This window comes from Pleurodeles waltl, chromosome 7 (assembly GCF_031143425.1).
Source record: "Pleurodeles waltl isolate 20211129_DDA chromosome 7, aPleWal1.hap1.20221129, whole genome shotgun sequence".
Taxonomy (NCBI): domain Eukaryota; kingdom Metazoa; phylum Chordata; class Amphibia; order Caudata; family Salamandridae; genus Pleurodeles; species Pleurodeles waltl.
The window spans coordinates 1,346,637,238-1,346,656,999 of NC_090446.1; the positions used below are offsets into that span (position 1 = coordinate 1,346,637,238).

At 46.5% G+C, this 19,762-nt stretch overlaps 1 protein-coding gene across 3 annotated transcripts in view; it reads right to left on the reverse strand.

Annotated features, from left to right (window-relative positions):
- Positions 1-17,798, reverse strand: part of DNAAF3 (dynein axonemal assembly factor 3) — a 165,376-nt gene extending 147,578 nt beyond the window's left edge. Inside the window, exon 1 of one of the 3 annotated variants that reach the window (XM_069200750.1) lies at positions 17,698-17,798. The gene's annotated coding sequence lies outside the window, so the exon portion shown is untranslated. The remainder of the gene's footprint in view (positions 1-17,697) is intronic. The other 2 variants (XM_069200751.1, XM_069200752.1) reach the window with 2 other exon arrangements.
- Between the last annotated feature and the right edge of the window lie 1,964 nt (positions 17,799-19,762).

Here is a 19,762-nt window from a genome sequence, read left to right on the forward strand (position 1 = left end):
ACGCCCGGCTGGCACTTGCGAAGTAAGACATCTGCAAATTTCACTAAAGTTCACCCAAGAGATTCAGCACACTGTGTCAGAGCAGTGATATATTTTCAGCTACTCAGTGTTTATTTCCCTGTTCTTGCCTCTTCCTGGAGAGTGGCAGGGCAATGCCTCTTTTGCCCATAAACACCAGTCAGCCCTGATGATTCCACTCCCAGACCTTTTTTATTTTCCTCTTTTGTCGGTCCTCTCGATCTCCTTTCTCCTGCTCCTTTCTACTTAACCCTGCATGTGTTCTTGGACTGATTTTGAGATTTTGACTTGGCTACTGTTTTTTTGGCCTCGCTGCATTTAACTCATGTGATGTGGCTTAGTGAATTAGGAACCTGTATTTGAGCAGGTTTTGGATTTTATTTTTTTGGAGACTAAGATTCAGGGTATTCTGCCAAAGTATCAAAGAACAAATATTGTGATACAACTCAAGAATATCGTGGGACAGAATAAGATGGTAAGAATATCGTTTTTTCAGTGATAACATATGTTTTAAATATTGCTGTCTAATATTGCTTTCTTTATGAGATATCATAGAACATTTTATAAGGCGATGTCTAATGTGAGGTCATAAGCAGTGCACGGCGGGGGTGCAACTTATAGTTAGCACTGCTAACTATAAATGGTGAATTTCTGTGTTTTTTTAGTTCAAAACTTTAATGTTAACACTGACCTAGTCACCTAACTTTAACATTACTTTAACCTTTGTTTATTTTCAGGGAACTTCTAAGGTTTAAAAAAACCCAGATCTTGTTATACACCTAACAACAATGTTACTTTAACCTTTATTTTTTTGTGTAAATTGCTAGTTTTTTTTTTAACGTAAAGTATTACTGAATTACTATACGTAAATGCAACCCCTGTTAGGCCCTGCAGAACAACCTCCCCTCCATACAGCCAACCCCATCAGGTGTGCACAGTGGGGCTGGGGTTGGCCATATGACCTGGCCCTGGGGACCCCATCCCCCAGAGACAGTTTTCTTTCAATTAAAGGAAAGGGAGGCTGCACCCCCCGAGCCGTTATTGGTCCCAGGGCCCCCAGCACCTAGGGCCACTCTTTCAAGTACAGGGGAGGGGGCACACGTGGCCCCACCACCCCAGGCCATACCCCAGGGTGCGGCATGATTTGTATGGGGAGAAAGGCACACTGCCCTGGGCTGATTTTTACCCCCTTCCTCCAGGTCCTGGAGCACTTTTCAGGAGGAGGGGGGCACACAGCCCCCCGTCCAATTTTGGCCATGAGGACCCTATGTCCCGGGCCCAGTGCATTTTAAAGGGGTAGCGGAGCATGTTGATCCCCTCCCTCTGCTGATTTTATCCACAGGGACCCCACCTCCTGGGGCTGTTTTTAATTTTTATTGAAAGGGAGGGAGGCAAGTAGCTTCCCTCCCCGAGTCATTATCGGCCCCAGGGACCCAATCCCCCTAAAGTCACTCATTTAAATAAAGGGGAGGGGGTGCGTATGGCCTCCCACCCCAGGCCAGTTTTGGCCCTGGGGATCCCATTCCCCAAGTCCCAGCATGATTTTTATGGGGAGGGTAGTACATGGCTTTCGGACCCAGAGACCCTCTCCCACAGGCCTAGAGAATTTTAAAGGGGTAAAGGGGCATGTGGTCCCCTCCCCGGACTGATTTCATTCCCAGGGACTCTATCTCCCGGAGTCAGTGCATTTTACAGGAGGAGGGGTCCGATTTTGGCCCCAGGGACTCTATCCCCCCGCTGGCCCTGCTTTATTATCAGGAAAAGGGGGGCAAATGGCACACCTCCATGGCCCAATTTCGGCCCCAGAGTCCGCATCCCCCAGGGCCCGGCATGCTTACTTCAAGAGGGGGCATGCAGCCTCCAGGGTTAATTTCAGCCCCGGGACCCCATCCCCCAGGGACCACCACAATCTTTATGGGGAGGGTGGCATGCAGTTCCCCTGCTTGGGCCGATTTTGGCCCCGGGGACCCAACCCGTCCCCTTCGTCCTGTGTAATTTTTAGTGGGTAGGGGGCACACAGACCCCCCCTGCCCCCTGGGCAACTTCAGCCTCAGGGACCCCATCCCCTGGAGCCCAGTGCATTTTACAGAAGGATAGGGACACATGGTCCCCCTTGCCAAGCTGATTTTAGCCCCAGGTACCCCATCCCAGGGGCCCTGCTTTATTATCAGGGGGAAGGGGGCATGCAGTCCCCCCTCCCCGGCTGCTTTCTGCCCCAGGGGACACCATCCCCCGGGACTCAGCGTGCATGTCTGGTAGAGGAGTGGCACGCGGCCTCCCTTCCCAGGCCGATTTTGGTGCCGGGGACACCATCCCCCGGGACCCGCCGCAATTTTTATGGGGAGAGGGGGCACGCATCTCCACTCTCTAGGCCACCTTCATCCCTGGGGACCCCATCTCCAAGGGCCTGGTGCAGTAAAAGGTGAGGGCGGAGCTCCAATACCCCTATGGCCCCAGCCGGCTACCAGCATCCAGCGGGAGCCAGCACTGCTCTCACCCACAAGGAGCTGCTTCTAATGCTGCTGTCTGCGGGTGAGAGCAATATTTTGATCTGTTTCCCTGCCCACATCACTTGGGGCAGGCAAACAGATCTTAAGTCTACTCCCAACGGTCTGGACCATTTTTTAGGCTCCAACTCACTGGGCGTGGACTTGGTGTTTCCTCACGCTTGGGGGAGGGGGGAGATTTGAAAGTGCTTCGGCCCAGCGAGAGCAAACACAGCTTTTCCTGTCTGTGCCTCTACAGGCAGGGGAGCTGCTATGTCACACTCTGGTGGACTCCCCAGGGCATAGCTTGCGAGTCAGCCCCAGGGGAGCCCACCTCCCTTAAATGAATTGGCCCCAAGGGTGGGCTCCCCGGGCCTTTATAGGCTCTGGGAGGGGAACTGTGTAGTCCACTCCCCATTTTCTAAAACTTCAGCTCTGGGGGTGGACTCCGCAGGACCTTTTGAGGCTCAGGGAGGTGGCCACTGGGTTGCCCCCTCCCAATTTCTGTACATTTTGGCCCGGGGAGTCGGCTCCTGGGGGCTACTGAAGCTCAGGAGGGTGGCCACGAAGCCCCCTCCCCATAAAAAGTAATGTTGGACCCACAAAAGGGCTTCCCAAGGCCCCTAGTGGCTCATAAAGGGGGCACCCCTCCCCATATTTCAGGCCCAGGCGTGGGGTGCTTGGGGCCCTTCGAGGCTCAAGGAGCGGGGGGGACCATGCAGCCTCTCCCTCCCAGGGCATTAGGCATTTAAATGTGGCCCGTCGCCATTTTTCTTTTTTCGGCTCCTGCAAGAGTTTTGAGTGATTGCTGCATTGTTTCCTGTATTTCAATCTTTTTTGGCCCCGGGGGATTCCTCTGGATTCCCCCAATGGGGCATAGGGAGTCAGACTATCCCTTCCCTGCCCCAGATATCTTTATATTTTTCACTACTTCAGGGCTAGGGACTAAGGGGGTCATTCTGACCCTGGCAGTTGACGGAGAAGTGGCGGTAAAAAAATTGGAATTATGACCATGGCGGTTACCGCCATGGTCATTCGCCACTTCTCCGATCAGACCGCCATGGCGGAGACGACCGCTGGGCTGGAAATTTGGGTCTCCAGCCCGGCGGCCGTCACAAGACCGCCGGCGGTATCATGACCCGGCTTACCGCCATGGATTTCATGCGGTTTGGAACTGCCATGAAATCCATGGCGGTAAGCACTATCAGTGCCAGGGAATTCCTTCCCTGGCACTGATAGGGGTCTCCGCCACCCTCCACCCCCTCCCCCGAGTCCATCCCCGACACCCCCCTGCCATCCCCCAAAGGTGGCAGGACCCCCCTCCCCACCCTACCCCCGACATCACAACACAGACACACACCCGACACGCATGCAGGCACCACCAACACACATTCCCGCACACACACGAACAAACATGCCAACAGACACACACACAGTCATACACGCACACCCTCATTCAGACATACACGCACACATCCATACAGACATACATACCGACACGCACACATTTCCATTCACACTACACCCCCGCATGCATACACGCACTCACACACCCCCTCTTCATACTCACATGCACACCCCCATGCACCCACACATCACACAACACCCCCCACCCCCCTCCCCTAACGGACGATCAACTTACCTTGTCCGTTGATCTTCCAGGAGGGGACGGTATCCATGGGGGCTGCTCCGCCGCCACCACACGGTCAACAGAACACCGCCATGCCGAATCACAGAACGTGATTCGGTAGGCGGTGTTCTGTTGACATGGCGGTGGAGGTGGAGCAACCTCCACTTCCCCGCCGCCCGCCAGTATGGCTGCTGGCGGCTCTCCGTCCGGAAAAGGACGGAGGGCTGCCAGCCGTCATAATAAGCTGAGCGGAAAACCGCCACCACTGGCGGTCTTCAGCACGGCGGTCTTGTCAAAAGACCGCCGAGGTCGAAATGACCCCCTAAGTCCCTGAGTCCTGTAATGGCTGCCACCAAAATTTTTCTCATGTTGGTAGCAGCCAATCAGAGCGCTTGGAGGATTCTGACTACCACGGGAGCAAGCTGGCCTAGGGAAATAAAGCTCGATGGGCCAATCGGAAAGCTCTATTTTAAAATTGGCTTTCCCGCAAGAGACTCTAAGACTCTTGCAAGTCCAAGTGCCAAAATATACAATTATTTTTCACCCTTAATTTCTCAAAAACTACTGAACGGATTTTCCCCAAATCACTTAAAGCACAATCTGTGGACCAAGAACTTCTTGCCAAATTTAGTGTAGTTCCATTCAGTAGTTTTTGCTGTATCCTGTGTTAAAGAAGTCTATGGAAAATGCATGGGGATTCTGCATTTTGGGACCCCCCCTTTTTTATAGGTCCCCACTTGATGAATCACCCCAAATCTTTCCATGCACAAACTAGCCGAAAGATAGCACTTTTTTGTAAAGTTTCATGGTGGTTTGTCAAACAGGGCCAATGTTATTACCAACACAAAAAAATATATATATTCCTATGGAAAAACGTTCCTAACTAGACCCACCTACTGGCGACCTCCACTGGTGTGTGAGTTTATTTTATATTAATATTTAAAACTGCGCTGGATGGGATGAGATGGAAAGATAAGTTTTGAGACCCCCTCTAGAGTTCATATTTACTTTTCAATTTTATTTTGAAATGCTTTTTTGAATCATGTCTTTGGAGACAGATTGTCTCATCTATCCTTGAGGACAACATTTTCTACTATCCCGCATCTGGGTGCTGAGTAGTATGACCATCATGCCAATTATCTAAGAAACAGTGCTCACACCACCACTGCTGGTCCCAGCAAGCGACATACTATGCCCACTTCTTGACATCTCACAATGACAATCAGCTATGGGATACTATTATCAAAGGCTAACCCAGCAGATCGCTCCACCGTTTCGCCCTCCAATCTATTCCTGCTCAGGACCATCAAATATAAACAAAACATATCAGAATGAACAACCTTGAGAAGTAACCTGGTAAGTGGATTATGATCATTAAAAAAAAAAATCACAAGGGGAGGTGCAGAGCTTCTCAACAGTACCAACTTACTGAAAACCAAAAACTGTGTGCGTATCTCTCACACATCCATCAAATTGTTAAGAGCCGAGTCCAATAACACAATAACAACACATTGGTGGTAATCATGAATGACACGGAAACACTCAGAATATAGGATCAAAACAAACAAAAGCAACACACCCTACACAGTGTAGTGTGCTACTCATATAGGCAAGCACTACAGCACCCTACAAAGGGGTAGTATTAGCTATACAAATGTTGCCATACAATTATTAACCTCAGACCACCTGACTGCCAATGCTTGTTCCCTCACTAGACCACTATAACATCCAGATGTGGTAAGCATTTTCACAAGCTTGAACTTCTTTACTGACTCCTAAAATGGGATTTAGAATGAATAACAATTTGGTAACTGGAAGGGGTGTGTTGTAGGCATCCATGGCAAATACCAAATTGGTATGTAATATATTGATATTTTGCAACTGAAATCCGATTGCAAAACTTTTATATTTTATTATTAATACTTCAAAGGAGATGGTAATGTATTCGCAAGGGGGAAACGCGGGGCACTTTTCTCGTTATGAATATAGAAAAATAGTTTGTTGAAGAGTAAGCAGTTTTCCATGGAACCATTGTACGTTTCCTATAAGGAAAACAGGCTGCATTTAAAAAAAATAATACTTTAAATGAAAGCCGAGTCACCAGTACCGGCTACCTTTGCTCGGGCGGGGCGGGTGCAGCTTGCAGGGTTGGGGGGAGGAGAGGGGTAGTAGGCGGTAAGACATGTAAAAAAATATTTAAAAAAAAATGAAAATGCACCTGCTCTGCTTCCGTGCCGCTCCTCTTGCTCCCATCTCTGCAGTCAGGCACAGGCTCCCAGCCTGCCCTATGGCCAATCCTGACGCTGCTCAGAGCAGCGTCAGGATTGGCTGGGAGAGCCCAGCTAGAGCGCTCCCAAGCAACGGTGTTGCTGGGCTGGAGAGAGCTTACGGCACATGTATTTGGCTGGCCCGAGACTGCCGGCCAAACATACATGAGCACTGAGGGAGGGCACACTGCACTCCCCTCACTGCTCGTCACCGCCCATTGAACCCCTTCGCGCCACGGGCGTAATGGTTATGTCCCGTGGCACAGCACTGCTGTCCCAGAGACATAACCATTACGTCCTGGCACCGGCCCATGGGGGGACCTCATCAGAGGTCGCCCCAATCGTGCTGGAAGCTCAGCTTCCAGCGCGATCGGAAGAGAAACACTTTTGTTTCTCTACCGATCGGGGAGTGGGGGAGATCCGAGAGGCATGAAAGGGAAGGAAAGGAAAATTGCATTGCGATCGTGCTGCAGGAATACCACTAGACACCATGGAGTTTTATTTGTTTTAAATAAACAATGATGGGGAGCGACCACTTGGGAAAGGGTCGCTCTCCTGATGGGGCATTTGTTTACGTCCTTTTCTGCACCCCACTAGGCACCAGGGATCTTTTTTAAAAAAAAAATTTTGCAGATGGGGAATGACCCCTTAGGCAAGGGTTGCTCCCCTGGAGAGCAATTTTAATTTACGACGTTTCTGGCCACCTTGGGGGCAGATCGGCCTATTTTTATTCTGCCAATCAGCCCCCAAGGGGGGCAGAAACCACTAGGCACCAGGGATTTTTTTTTGCACCAATTTCACGCAAGGGGAGCGACCCCTTAGGCAAGGGTCGCTCCCCTGGGGGGCAATTTTATTTTAGACCATTTCTGCCCCCCTTGGTGGCAGATCGGCCTACTTTTATCAAGCCAATCTGCCCCCAAGGGGGCCAGAAACTACTAGACACCAGGGTTTTGTTTTTTTTCTACTATTATACGTAAGCGGAGCGGCCCCTTAGGCAAGGGCTGTTTCCCATGGGAGCAAATTATTTTAGGCCATTTCTTCCCCCTTGAGGGCAGATTGGCCTATTTCTATTAGGCCCATCTGCCCCCAAGGGGGGCAGAAAGCCCGCTAGACACCAGGGAATATTTCTTTTTTTTTTTTTTTTAAAGAGGGTGGGGATATGGCCATACCCCCACCCCAAATAAATGGGGACAAAGTTGTTCTTCCCACCAGCAGGCAGATGGGGCAATTACCCCCGATCCACTCCCCAGGGTGGCAGAAAGCCTGCTAGATGCCAGGGAATTTTAAAAAACAATAATAATAATGGGGCGGTGGCTACCAACCAGTATGGACATGGTTATGCTCCCACCCCAACTGAAGGGGGTAACAGTCTTTCAGCTCTCCCCCCACACACTAAAAGATTATCACAACGGTAAGCAAGAGGACGTCTGATTATTTTGGGTTTTGATTTTACATTTGGGCCATGAGAACTTGGCTAACTCTCAAAAATCGAGGGGAATGTTGGGTGGTAGGAAATTTGTGCTGGTGCGGTGATCCCAACCAAAAATGTGGGGAAAATAAAAAAATGTTGCTAAATTTGAGGTTTGCTGATGATTCTGGGTACGAAAACACTGGGGGATCCACACGAGTCACATCTCCCTGGACTCCCTTGGTTGCCTAGTTTTCAGTAATGGCTATCCCCAGAACCAAAAACGAAGGTGCCCACCCCTGTAAAAACGGGTCGTTTTGTAATTGATAATTTTGAAGTGTCCACATAGTGTTTTGGGGCATTTCTCGTTGAGGGCACTAGGCCTACCTACACAAGTGAGGTACCATTTTTATCGCGAGATGTGGGAGAATGCTGGGTAGAAGGACGTTGTGGCTCCCCTCAGATTCCAGAACTTTGCAGCACCAAAATGTGAGGAAAAGGTGTTTTTTTTGCCTAATTGTTAGGTTTGCAAAGGATTCTGGGTAACCGAAACTGGTGAGAGCACCACAGGTTACCCAACCCAGGGTTCCACTAGGTTTCTAGTTTTACAAAATTCCCAGGTTTGCCTAGGTGCCGGCTGAGCTAGAGGCCAAAATCCACAGCTAGGCACTTTGCAAAAAAAAAAAAGGGTCAGTTTTCATAAGAAAAATTTGATATGTCCTTGTTGTGTTTTGGACCCTTCCCTGATGCAGGCACTAGGCCTACCCACACAAGTGAGGTACCATTTTTATCCGGACACTGGGGGAAATGCTGGATGGAAGGACATTTGTGGCTCCCCTCAGAGTCCAGAACTTTGCAGCACCAAAATGTGAGGAAAAAGTGTTTTTTGCCAAATTTTGAGGTTTGCAAAGGATTCTGGGTAACAGAACCTGGTGTGAGTGCCACAAGTTACCCCATCCTGGGGTCCCCTAGGTGTCTAGTTTTCCGAAATGCCCAGGTTTGCTAAGTTTCCCTAGGTGCCGGCTGAGCTAGAGGCCAAAATCCACAGCTAGGCACTTTCCAAAAAACACGTCATATTTCAATGTCAAAATGTGATGTGTCCATGTATTTTTTGGGGACGTTTGCTGTCGCGGGCAGTAGGTCTCCCCCACACAAGTGAGGTACCATTTTTATCTGAACACTTGGGGGAAACACAGTATAGAAGAACAAGTGCTATTGCCCCTTATCTTTCTCTACATTTTTTCCTTCCAAATGTAAGGCAGTGAGTAAGAAAGACGTGTATTTGAGAAATGCCCTGTAATTCATATGCTAGTGTGGGGACCCCGAATTTAGAGATTTGCAAATACCCACTGTTTCTCAACACCTTAGCTTGTGCCCATTTTGGAAATACAAAGGTTTCCTTGCTACCTATTTTTCACTCTTTATATTCTACCAAATGAATTGCTGTATAGCCAATATACAATGAAAACCCATTGCAAGGTGCAGGTCATTTATTGGCTCTGGGTACCTAGGGTTCTTGATGAACCTACGAGCCCTATATATCACCACAACCAGAAGAGTCCAGCAGACATAACGCTATATATTGCTTTAAAAAATCTGCCATAGCAGGAAAATGTTATAGAAGAAAACGTGGACAGAAAGGCTGTTTTTTTCAGCTCAATTTAATTTTTTTTCTTATTTCAGCTGTTATTTCCTGTAAGAAAACCTTGCAGGATCTCCCTAAATGATCCCTTGCTTAATTCAGAATGTTGACTACTTTTCAGAAATGTTTAGCTGTCCGGGATCCACCACTGGTTTCACACCCATTTCTGTCACTAACTGGAAGGAGGCTGAAAGCACAAAAAATAGTAAAAATTGGGTATGTCCTAATAAAATACAAAAATTGTGTTGAAAAGTGCGGTTTTCTGAATCAAGTCTGCCTGTTCCTGAAAGCTAGGAAGATGATGATTTTAGCACTGCAAATCATTCTCAGGGGAAAAAAAAACATGCTTTCTTCTGCAGCACTTTTTTCCCAAAACACCCAAATTTTAGCTATATTTTGGCTAATTTCTTGATCTCCTCCAGGGGAAGCAACAAACTCTGGGTACCTTTAAAAACCCTAGGATGTTGGAAAAAGGACGCAAATTTGGCATGGATAGCTTATGTGGACAAAACATTATGAGGGCCTAAGCGCAAACTACCCCAAATAGCCAAAAAAAGGCTTGGCACAGGAGGAGGAAAAGGTCTGGCAGCGAAGGGATTAACAAATTAAACTGCTGCTGATGGGAGAAGGGGGGGGACCACGCTCCTCCACCCTAACGGAAGAGCGACACCTGTCGGTCACAGACATGCTGGCCCCAGCATGCCACCATCCCAGTGATGGCCCCCCAATCATAGTGAGTAACAATTTGCGACCTACCTCCTTAGTATTCATGATGTAGGTTGTACTGCAACCCACTGTTTTGGATTTTTAAGAACTCACCTAAGTACGAAGGTAATTTTTAAGATCCGTGCTTATTTTCGTATATTTACACCCCCTATTCCCACACCGAAGTGCACATGGGCCTCAGCTCTGAGTGTAACCAAGCAGTACTGAGAGGGATATTCCAGGACACAGCCAGCCTGATGATACCTAATAGTTAATGCCTCAGCAAGCCTGAGATATTCTCAATGGCAATGCTGTAGCGTAACCCTTATACAGGTCAATTTAACAACAGCCCCACGCAGTGCTTTAAATGGAAAAAAATAAGTGCAGGTACTCACCAAAAAGAGTGGTGGACTGGGGTGGAGTTTGGGGTGGGCATAAGGGTGGTGCTAAGGGCGGGGCTAGGTTTTTGGACATTCTAAGCTTTGTATGCCAGAAATCTGTGTGCACTGTAAGAATGAACGATGAATGAACGATGTATCTGTCCATGAGTTATATGCTGTGTTACAAACTTAAAATCAGGTCACTTTCCCAGAATACTAGATGTAAACACATTTAGAATTTCGCCAAGTGTGTCTGTGCACTGACAGTGTCCTGGCCAAAAAAGAGCTGAAACTGGATCATAAATTCAAAGCTGTTCCAAACAGGGGCACCCTAAATACGTTTGGCCAAGGGCCACAAAACCTTAAGATGTCCCTGACTTAAACATCCATTTCATACTCTGAATCACCTTCAGTTTCACACAAACACAAGTTCCACATGTCATTCTCACAGGCATAACTGTGCTTGCAAACTTGCACACTTTTGGCTTTTAATTTCCATCTCTCACATGCTTTCTGCTTTCTCCCATTGTGAAGCATTTTCGATTTTTTCTTCCTCTGCCTTTCCCATATGTCTCTTTTCCTTGCAGTAAATTCTTGAGGCAGAAAAATAAGTGGCGGCCCTCAAAAATAAGTGCTGGTGCCCCGCACCGAAGAAGAAACCACCGGCTCAAATTAAGCACTGCTCACATGTTGTCTTTATACACATACACTGCCGGACAGTGGCAGCTCTCAAAAATGTTGTAGATCGTGCACCAGAAGCAGTGCCCTGAAGGATTCAGTATTCTCCATAAAAAAATACCAAAAAATGGTCATTGTTGATCTTTGTTCTATGCATAATGTGTGTGGACTCCCACAAAATATGTGAGCAGGGGCTGGTAGTCCCAAATGGCATCCTATGTAACTTTTTAAATCCATCCCCGATTTTTACAGTACATGCTTTATTGCTGAGATTTTTTTAATCACTTGCATAGAATGAAAAAAAGAACTACAAATCCCAGAATGCACAGGTTTGGCCTCTAAAATTCAAAAATGTATGAAAATGTCACATCTTCCATGGACCATCTTCCATGTAACAATTGGTTTGGATCCGGTTTTCCATCTAAAGCAAGAGATTGCCACTTGTAGAACGCAAAAAAAAATCATTTATTTTGCCTCTAATGTCGTTTTTCTTTGAGGTTAATCGGGAAAGATGGTGGAGAGGGCAGAGAATTTCTTTCACGCAAACGCCTTCAATTTAAAAACGCTGATGGATGAAAATGTGCAGGCATCTTAAACAACGGGCTTACTAAACAAGCTTCCCTGCCCTGAACAATGCTTCCCACACCCCTGCCCATTAGGTTTCACAATCACCTTTTAAGCTGAAGATAGCGCCCTGCAGCCACACCCTTCGTCTCCCATGGTAACTTCCAATGCAGCTCAGATAGCTCACCGAAGCCTACAAACAAGAAACGCTGCTTCGGCGCTCTTACACCAGTAGGGTGACCACCTGGCATTGAGGCAAATTCTGGACAGGACTGTTAAAAATTCCGGACAAAGGGTCAAAATTCAGGACAAAAATTCAGGACAAACGGTCAAAATTCAGGACAAAAATTCAAGAACAAACGTCAGTTTTACAGACACACGCAAGAGAGGCCATGCCTCACTATGTTGTTAGTGCATTTCTTTACTCTTTTTTTAACATAGCACTATTTATTCACTGTGGACCTTTTGTGATTGCCTCCTGGTATGCTACATTCAGGTGTCACATTACATCCTTGTTCAGTAGTAAATTAATGCCCTTCAGTACTGCGGCAAGGCCATCACCCCTACCCAAATCTACCCGATCTTTCCTGAAGAGAAAGTAACAGCAAAAATTTGATTATGTTTCTGAACATTTTAAAACCCCTGGCAAACAGTTTGGGACACATTAAGGTAATTAACCTTATGCCAGTTTAAACAAATTGAACAAAAACATCTGGCTTACCCCAACCGCCCATGGACTTTCAACCTAATTTTTTTTAAAGAGGCAGGGCAGATGGTGTGGGCGACAGTCTCACACCTAATGTCAGGATGTGATGTACCTATATCTTGTCTGTAGTCTCACTGCACTAGAGTGTATCAATGGAACTCTACATTTATCTCAGAAATTGGAGCCCGGACTACCAATCAAAGATAATCAAAGAGGAGGATGAAACTGAGATCAAATGGGAGATCCACAGCAAGTAATTCAAAGGGTTGTTGCTAAGAACTGGATAAATAAAGAAGAGAAGAACAAGGTGGGACAATTCCTACAATCAGACAAGATGGGTCCACCAAGACAATTTGAAGGTATTGGCCACCTGGGGAGTTGTCTCTGCACACAGGAGCGAAACAGAAGGGGCACTGTCAAGTGGTTGAACAAGCAACACCCATCAACCTTGGCAAACTCTTCTGGTGCAATGGTCCGCTGTTAGTGCTTTTGAAGGGTGAGCAGGGGCCAGACCCCTTGCAAGGTTGTGCAAGGCAATTGCCCGCTTTGTCCATGTCTTTATATGGTTTTGAAATTGAGCAAAAGCCAAACTAGAGATCTGGGTTATCCCGAAGGGTCAAGTACACATAGAATCTTCAAAATATTTGGGATGTAAATTGCACAAACAAAATTTAGAAATTTTAAAATGTAATTAGTGTTTCTTTAACATATGGCACTGTTTTTGCCACCATATACAATTAGATCTCAGATTGAACTGGAAACCAGTTACCTTTTGATACCCAGTGATTAATATCTACCATTCTTACACTGATTTCCAGGATGAAAATCTCTGCAGAGCGAACGGTCCCTCCAAGCCCAGTTTGCTTTTTGGTCTTCTGTTCTGCTTTCTGTAAAGGCCACGTGGCACTAGTGAAGATCGTGTGCTACCCCAATGATAGTATTATTTTGCAAACCTTCCCCTGCTCGTCCTTCATTCCTTCTTCAGGTAGGCCACATGTCTGATTTGGTCGCTGCTGCGCCATCGGGAGCTCTTTCCACTCTAAAGCTAACTGCGGGTGGATTAGGTCTTCTGGACTTAGGATGCTATTATTCAGCTGCACAGGTCCAATGGGTGGCTCACTGGCTTTCTGCTCACCTCCCTGCATGAGATGGGGTTTACCAGTAAAGACTTTTAAGGAAGGCTTAATGCACTGCTCATTGTTTCCTACTGACCATTCTACGGATCACCATCCGGGGTTATCATGCACAGCTTTCTCTTGGCTTGCCAGAACCTGTAAACTGACACGAAGAAACCCTATGCTCCTGCACTACCTTTGCTAAGCCTTCCCACTTACACAGGATGGCTGTGCTCGGAGCAACTCCATCAGTGGCCTGTTGCAGGTGTCTTAAAATTGGGGACTGAACAGTGAGCTACTAAATTTCCAAACCCTTGTGGCAGACTACCATGTTCACGCCGGTCAACTCCTTACTTACAACCACCTTAAATAATCATTAAATGCCCTATTTCATGTCTGCCACCTAGCACTAACCCTACAAGAGGTGTGCCAGAAGCTCTGTACCATAGGAAATGGTGGCAAACTGATAGAATGGGTGTACAGACCTATCCTGCAACATGGAAACCACTCCAGGTCTTCTCGCCATACTACCTGGGTGATTGATGTAGCCAAACCTCTGCAAGATATGGACTAAAATACTGGACTTTCCCCACAAAGTACCCCACAGTTGTCACTTTAAGTAAATTCATAGTGCTTCCTTGTGAATGCATTTTGCCCGTTGCTTGCCATTGACCTTGCGGTTTGTAACTCACAATTTGTTGCTTTCAATTTGCTGGCTTTATTTGTTTTAGGCTATGCAGCTTGAATTCGGCCCTTCCCTTGCCAAAACCGTATTTACAGTATCCTGCCGAGTGCCTTTCTGTAAACAGGCCTGTAAATCTTGTTCTTATCTTATCATATTTGCTGTGCATTCAAAGAACAAATTCAAATGTCAGGCTCTGTCTTCGGTGGGAACTTAGTGTTTACTTTCCTTTCTCTGACTTCAAAGTGAGAGGGTTTATGCGACAATCTTGCTGGATACTGGGGTTAGGAAAGAGTTTTTTCTATCACATGACAACATTTAAATAAACTTCAGAATATATCAGAATTAGAAGTACAAATCAAGCACATTTTTGTTAATTCTGAACTGTGCTGGAAACAAATACCTTTACATGATTAAAACAAATCATTGCATTAGGTGATGCAATTTCCACACATCATCATCTGTGCACAGTATAGTTTGATTTGAAAAACTGTATATCTGTGCAAATGTAATGGTCATTTCAATCAAAAATGTGTTGTCTGTAATGGAGGTGTGTTAGCATATCATCCATACTGCACTCCACTCTGCTCTGCACCACTACACGCCACTGCACCCTAGTCTGTATCACTCTACTCCACTCCATGCCACTGCACCCTTCTCCATTCGGAACCACTCCACATTATGCCACTGCACTCTATGCTACCTCACACTATGCCTCTCTACTCTACTCTGTACAACTCTACTCTATGCCACTGCACTTTATGCCTCTCTACACCACTGCGCTCTGCTCGTCTGCATGCCATACCACTCCAGTCTAGGCAACACCAATCTAATCCGTACAACTCCACTCTCTGCCACTCTGCAACACTACACTGTACGCCACTGCACTCTAAGCTAATACACTCTAAGCTAATGCAGTTTACTCTGTAACACTCAACTCTATGCCCCTGCACTCTACATCAATACACTGTACATCACTCTAATCTACTCTGCACCCCTGCACTCTATGCCATGGCACTCTACACTACTTTACACCATCACACTCTATGCCACTTTATGCAACTCCACTATAACCTGCACCTCTCCACTCTAATCCACCTCACTCTACTGTGAAATAATCTACTTTATGCCACTGCACTCTGTGCCACTGCATTCTATTCCACTGCACTCTCCACTCTATGCAACTGCACTCTACTCTGAAACAATCTATTCTACGCCACTGTACTCTATACCACTCTGACCACTGCACTCTAGTTCAATGCACTCTACACCACTGCACGCTGACACTCTGCAACACTGCACTGGCCGCCACTATATTCTACACCACTCTGCTCTGTACTACTGCATTCTGCACCAATATACTCTATTCCACTGCATTCTATGCCACTCTACTCTGCCCAATGCCACTATATGCAACTGCACTCTACACCAGTGCACTCTAAACAACTGCACTGTGCCCTTTACTCTGCACCACTGTACTCTATGCCACGGTTATCTGTACCACTCTACACCACTACACTGACACTCTACTTTGCAACTCTACACCACTCTACGCCACTGCACTCTAGGCACTATACTCTACTCTACACCACTCTACAATACCCCACTCCGCACCACTCTACACCACTGCACTCTGTGCCACGAGTCTACTCTGCACTCTATGACACTGCACCACTCTGCATTACTGCACTCTGCTACTCTATTGTATGCCACTCTACTCCACTGCACTCTATGTAACTCTACCCCATGCCACTCTATGCCACTGCACTCTGCGCCAATGCACTCTAAACAACTGCACTGTACGCCACTGCCCTCTACTCTGTACCACTGTACCCTACGCCACTGCTCTCTATGCCACTCTACTCCACTCTACATCACTGCACTGACACTCTACTCTGCAGCGTTGCACTCTCCACCACTGTACTATACACCGATGTACTATGTACTACTGCATTCTATGCCACTGCACTCTATGCCACTCCACTCTACAGCACTTTGCTCTACTCTGCACCACTCTACACTACGCCACTGCACTCCCTGCAACGTGAGTCTACTCTGCAATCTATGCCACTGCACCACTCTACGCTAGTGCTCTCTCTGCCACTCTAATGTATGCAACTCTACTCCACTGCACTCTATGCCATTCTACTCTGTCCCACGCCACTCCATTCCACTGCACTCTAAACCACTGCACTCTGCGCTAACACACTATAAACAACTGCACTGTACCCCGCTGCACTGTACTTTGCACCACTGGGCTTTACGCCACTGCTCCTATGCTACTCTACTCCACACCACTATGCCACTAACTTTAAGCCATGCTGAACAGCAGCTACTCTGGTGTATAACATGGCTAATGGCTAAAACACATTAGCAAAGCCAATAACTCTTTTGTAGATGAGACCTATTGCTTTGCCAATGTTTGTTAGTACTATGAGGTACTGAAGTACCTGAAAGAACTGTGAAAAATACAATTACATCATAATAAAGGCTGCTACAAAAAGCCCAAATACATTTTGGTTAAATAAAAAATAAGTGCTTCTGAAATACAGATTTGAATAATATACAGTTTATACCTAATACTAAAAAAAATTATAACACTCCATTAAAACCACACACTCCACAGCTCACCTTGGAACACCATTACAACACCTCTCTAAAAGTAATGTCTTTGCCATCAGAAAACTTCAAGTGACTCCTTTTAGTAAAGTCAATGCGGGTTTTCAAGCCCTTTTGTATTTGCAGATTTACCAGTTCTGCACATTTGCATGTCTTTAGGGAAGGAGACCCCCTGGCAAGAAGGTCTGATTCTTATCTGTCTGCCCCTCCCTCCCTCAGAGCACAGGAGACTCCCTGCCTTTGAAACCTGCTGGGGAAACTCATCTGCCCGTAATTTTGCCCTGCCGTCCCTTGTCCTTTAGGTGAAAGGCTGAAATTACGGACAAATACCGTCCGTTAAAGGTTTCATCGCGGACAACGGACGGCAGGGCGAAATTACGGACAGTCCGTGAAATTTACGGACGGGTGGTCACCCTACACCAGCTCAGCCCCGGCTTCCACTCTCCGAGAGGCTTTTGAAACTGAAACTGCTGCTGAGGCAGGAATTAATGAGCAGCCCCACTTGTCATTGCCAGGACCCCTGTGAGTACCGGTACTCTCCATCTGAGAGGAAAAGTTCCGGTACTCAAGGGGAGAAAATAAAAAAGTGCCGGTACTCCGTACCGGTGAGTACCGGCCCATTTAAAGCACTGGCCCCACGGAAAAAAACAGTCCGGTAAAGCTGGAGAAATAAACGAGACAGGGCTAGCAACGCACACTGATATTAAACGCAAACTGCTTGACCATTTAGGTGCCTTTGATGCAAGGAAAATTTCGCAATGCAGTAATCTAGTCCAAACAAACGGCTGTTTCCTTACCTGTTAAGAACGGCCGCAACTGTGCTTACAAGCAGTGGCCCAGGCTCACCTTACCCTAACGTCCTCGATGGCCACGGCTTACTGCAGACGGACACAGAGTATGACCAATCAAATGGTTGAAAGAAGGTTAGCTGAGGCAATGGGCGGTATCGGAAAAGGGGAACGTCAGCTAGCAAGCTTAGTTGAGAAGTCGTGGAGGCGTCTCTCGTCTCTATGGTGATGAGCCTGGCCGTGGCTCTGAAGGTCTGTTTATTTCACTTGAGAGAAGTCGTTTTAGAACCTTTTGAAGATGGCGCCACAATGTATATCTATTTTTAGAAAAAAAAGTCGCGACATTATCTAGTTTTACACGCAAATTGCGCAGTAATTATGACAGGCTGTTTATCGAATTAAATGCGAGGGACAGGCTGGTTTGGAAAGGGCAGTGTTAGTTCCAGTCAGGCGACATCTGTGAAAGTCTGGTAAGGCTGGATTCTAATAACTCACACCTCGGGTATACCATTGCCGTGAACCTGATTTAAAGTTACGAAATGACTGAGAAATGATATCATAATTCAGTACTGGGATTTCATTTACGTACAGATTCACAAAGTGTCCGCGAGGAGGTGAAATGGCCTCGTGTTCGTGAATAAGAGTGCACAGCTTTCAGTTTTTTTTTTCTTGAACGGAAGACAGTGCATGGTAGATTATTGTCACAATGACTCTAGATCCAAATCCTTCTGGTTTTCCTCACCAAGGCGCTCTATTTTCAGCCCATTCCCATCAATATACATTGCCAGATTTTAGCTAGTGAAATGTCGGGTCGAGGGGAATCATCAGGGATGCGTATACTTGCATTCATAAAAAATACCTAATTCCTTTGGACCTCGAGATGGGATCCTGGATCTGCAGTCTGGCGATGTCTTCGCTGTATGTTTCGCATTGGCCACTGAAAACCTTGCTGATGTCTGTCAAGCAGGGTGTTGCATTATTGTTCACTGCTTTGAATGTGAAGCTGCAAGCTTGAATGTCATGCGGCGCAGATGGGGTGCCAATAAAGTTATTGAAGCATACGATGATCCAGTTACACTTCCTCTGTCCTGAGAAAAGTCATGGTCTGTGTGGAGGATGCTCTGAAGCGGTGCCAGTTTGATCTCCGTGACAATGCTGTTGTCTCCATCAAAGGGAACGAAAATTTTGGTTGAATGGCATTCTGAAATCAGGTGCCGATTGACTTTGCGAAGAAGGTAGAGTTGGTGCCACGCTGTCAGCGCGAGACGATGCAGCAACTACATGTAATTTTATTTTTAAAAAATACATGAGCTTTGCAAAGTGCTTAGATCCTGCAGTTTAAAGAAATAAATATTTGGGAATATGGGAGGACAGATCATGGAGTCCTGGTACTGTTTGGTAGCTGCCCAGCCCAGCGCTGATGGACTATAGAGTCAGACAGTCAGCATCGATGTATGTGCTCCAATGTAACACACACGAGTTGGCCGGCTGGCGCAGCTGAGGGGATAAATACATTGGACAAAGACCGGTCGGGGGTCTTGTCCAGATACTTGGTACAGGAATGTGCATCTCTTGTTGCTGCACTTAGGACATGGGCGTAGGAGACACTACATTCCTGGGGGCTGGGGGGCAGGGACAACTTTGAGGACTTTCTAGTGACCCTATACAAATCGCTCATTGTATGAGAACCATAAGCCCTGGTAAACTAATATAATCGCATAGTTTTTAATTGAAATATTGAGAAAGGCGTGCCTGTAGTCACAGTTTGCAAATATGCTTTATCGTTATTTAGAGTCACAAAGTAATTGGACCAAATGGAAAAAAAACATATTTATGAATCTCGCATCTTCATGCACTAAGCAAACAAAGGTAGGACAAATAAACTAAATGCTCTTGGTGAGATTCCTAAACTTTAACGTGCAATTGGCCTAATTAGAAATGATTTTTTCCTGGTGCAGGTATCTAAAATAAAATTATGATTTTGAATTTGAAAAGCCAAATAATTTCTTGCGCCGTTCACTCCAGAGGACAAATTGTTTTGGTATTGTCTGTAGGTCAACTGAGTCCATCATCT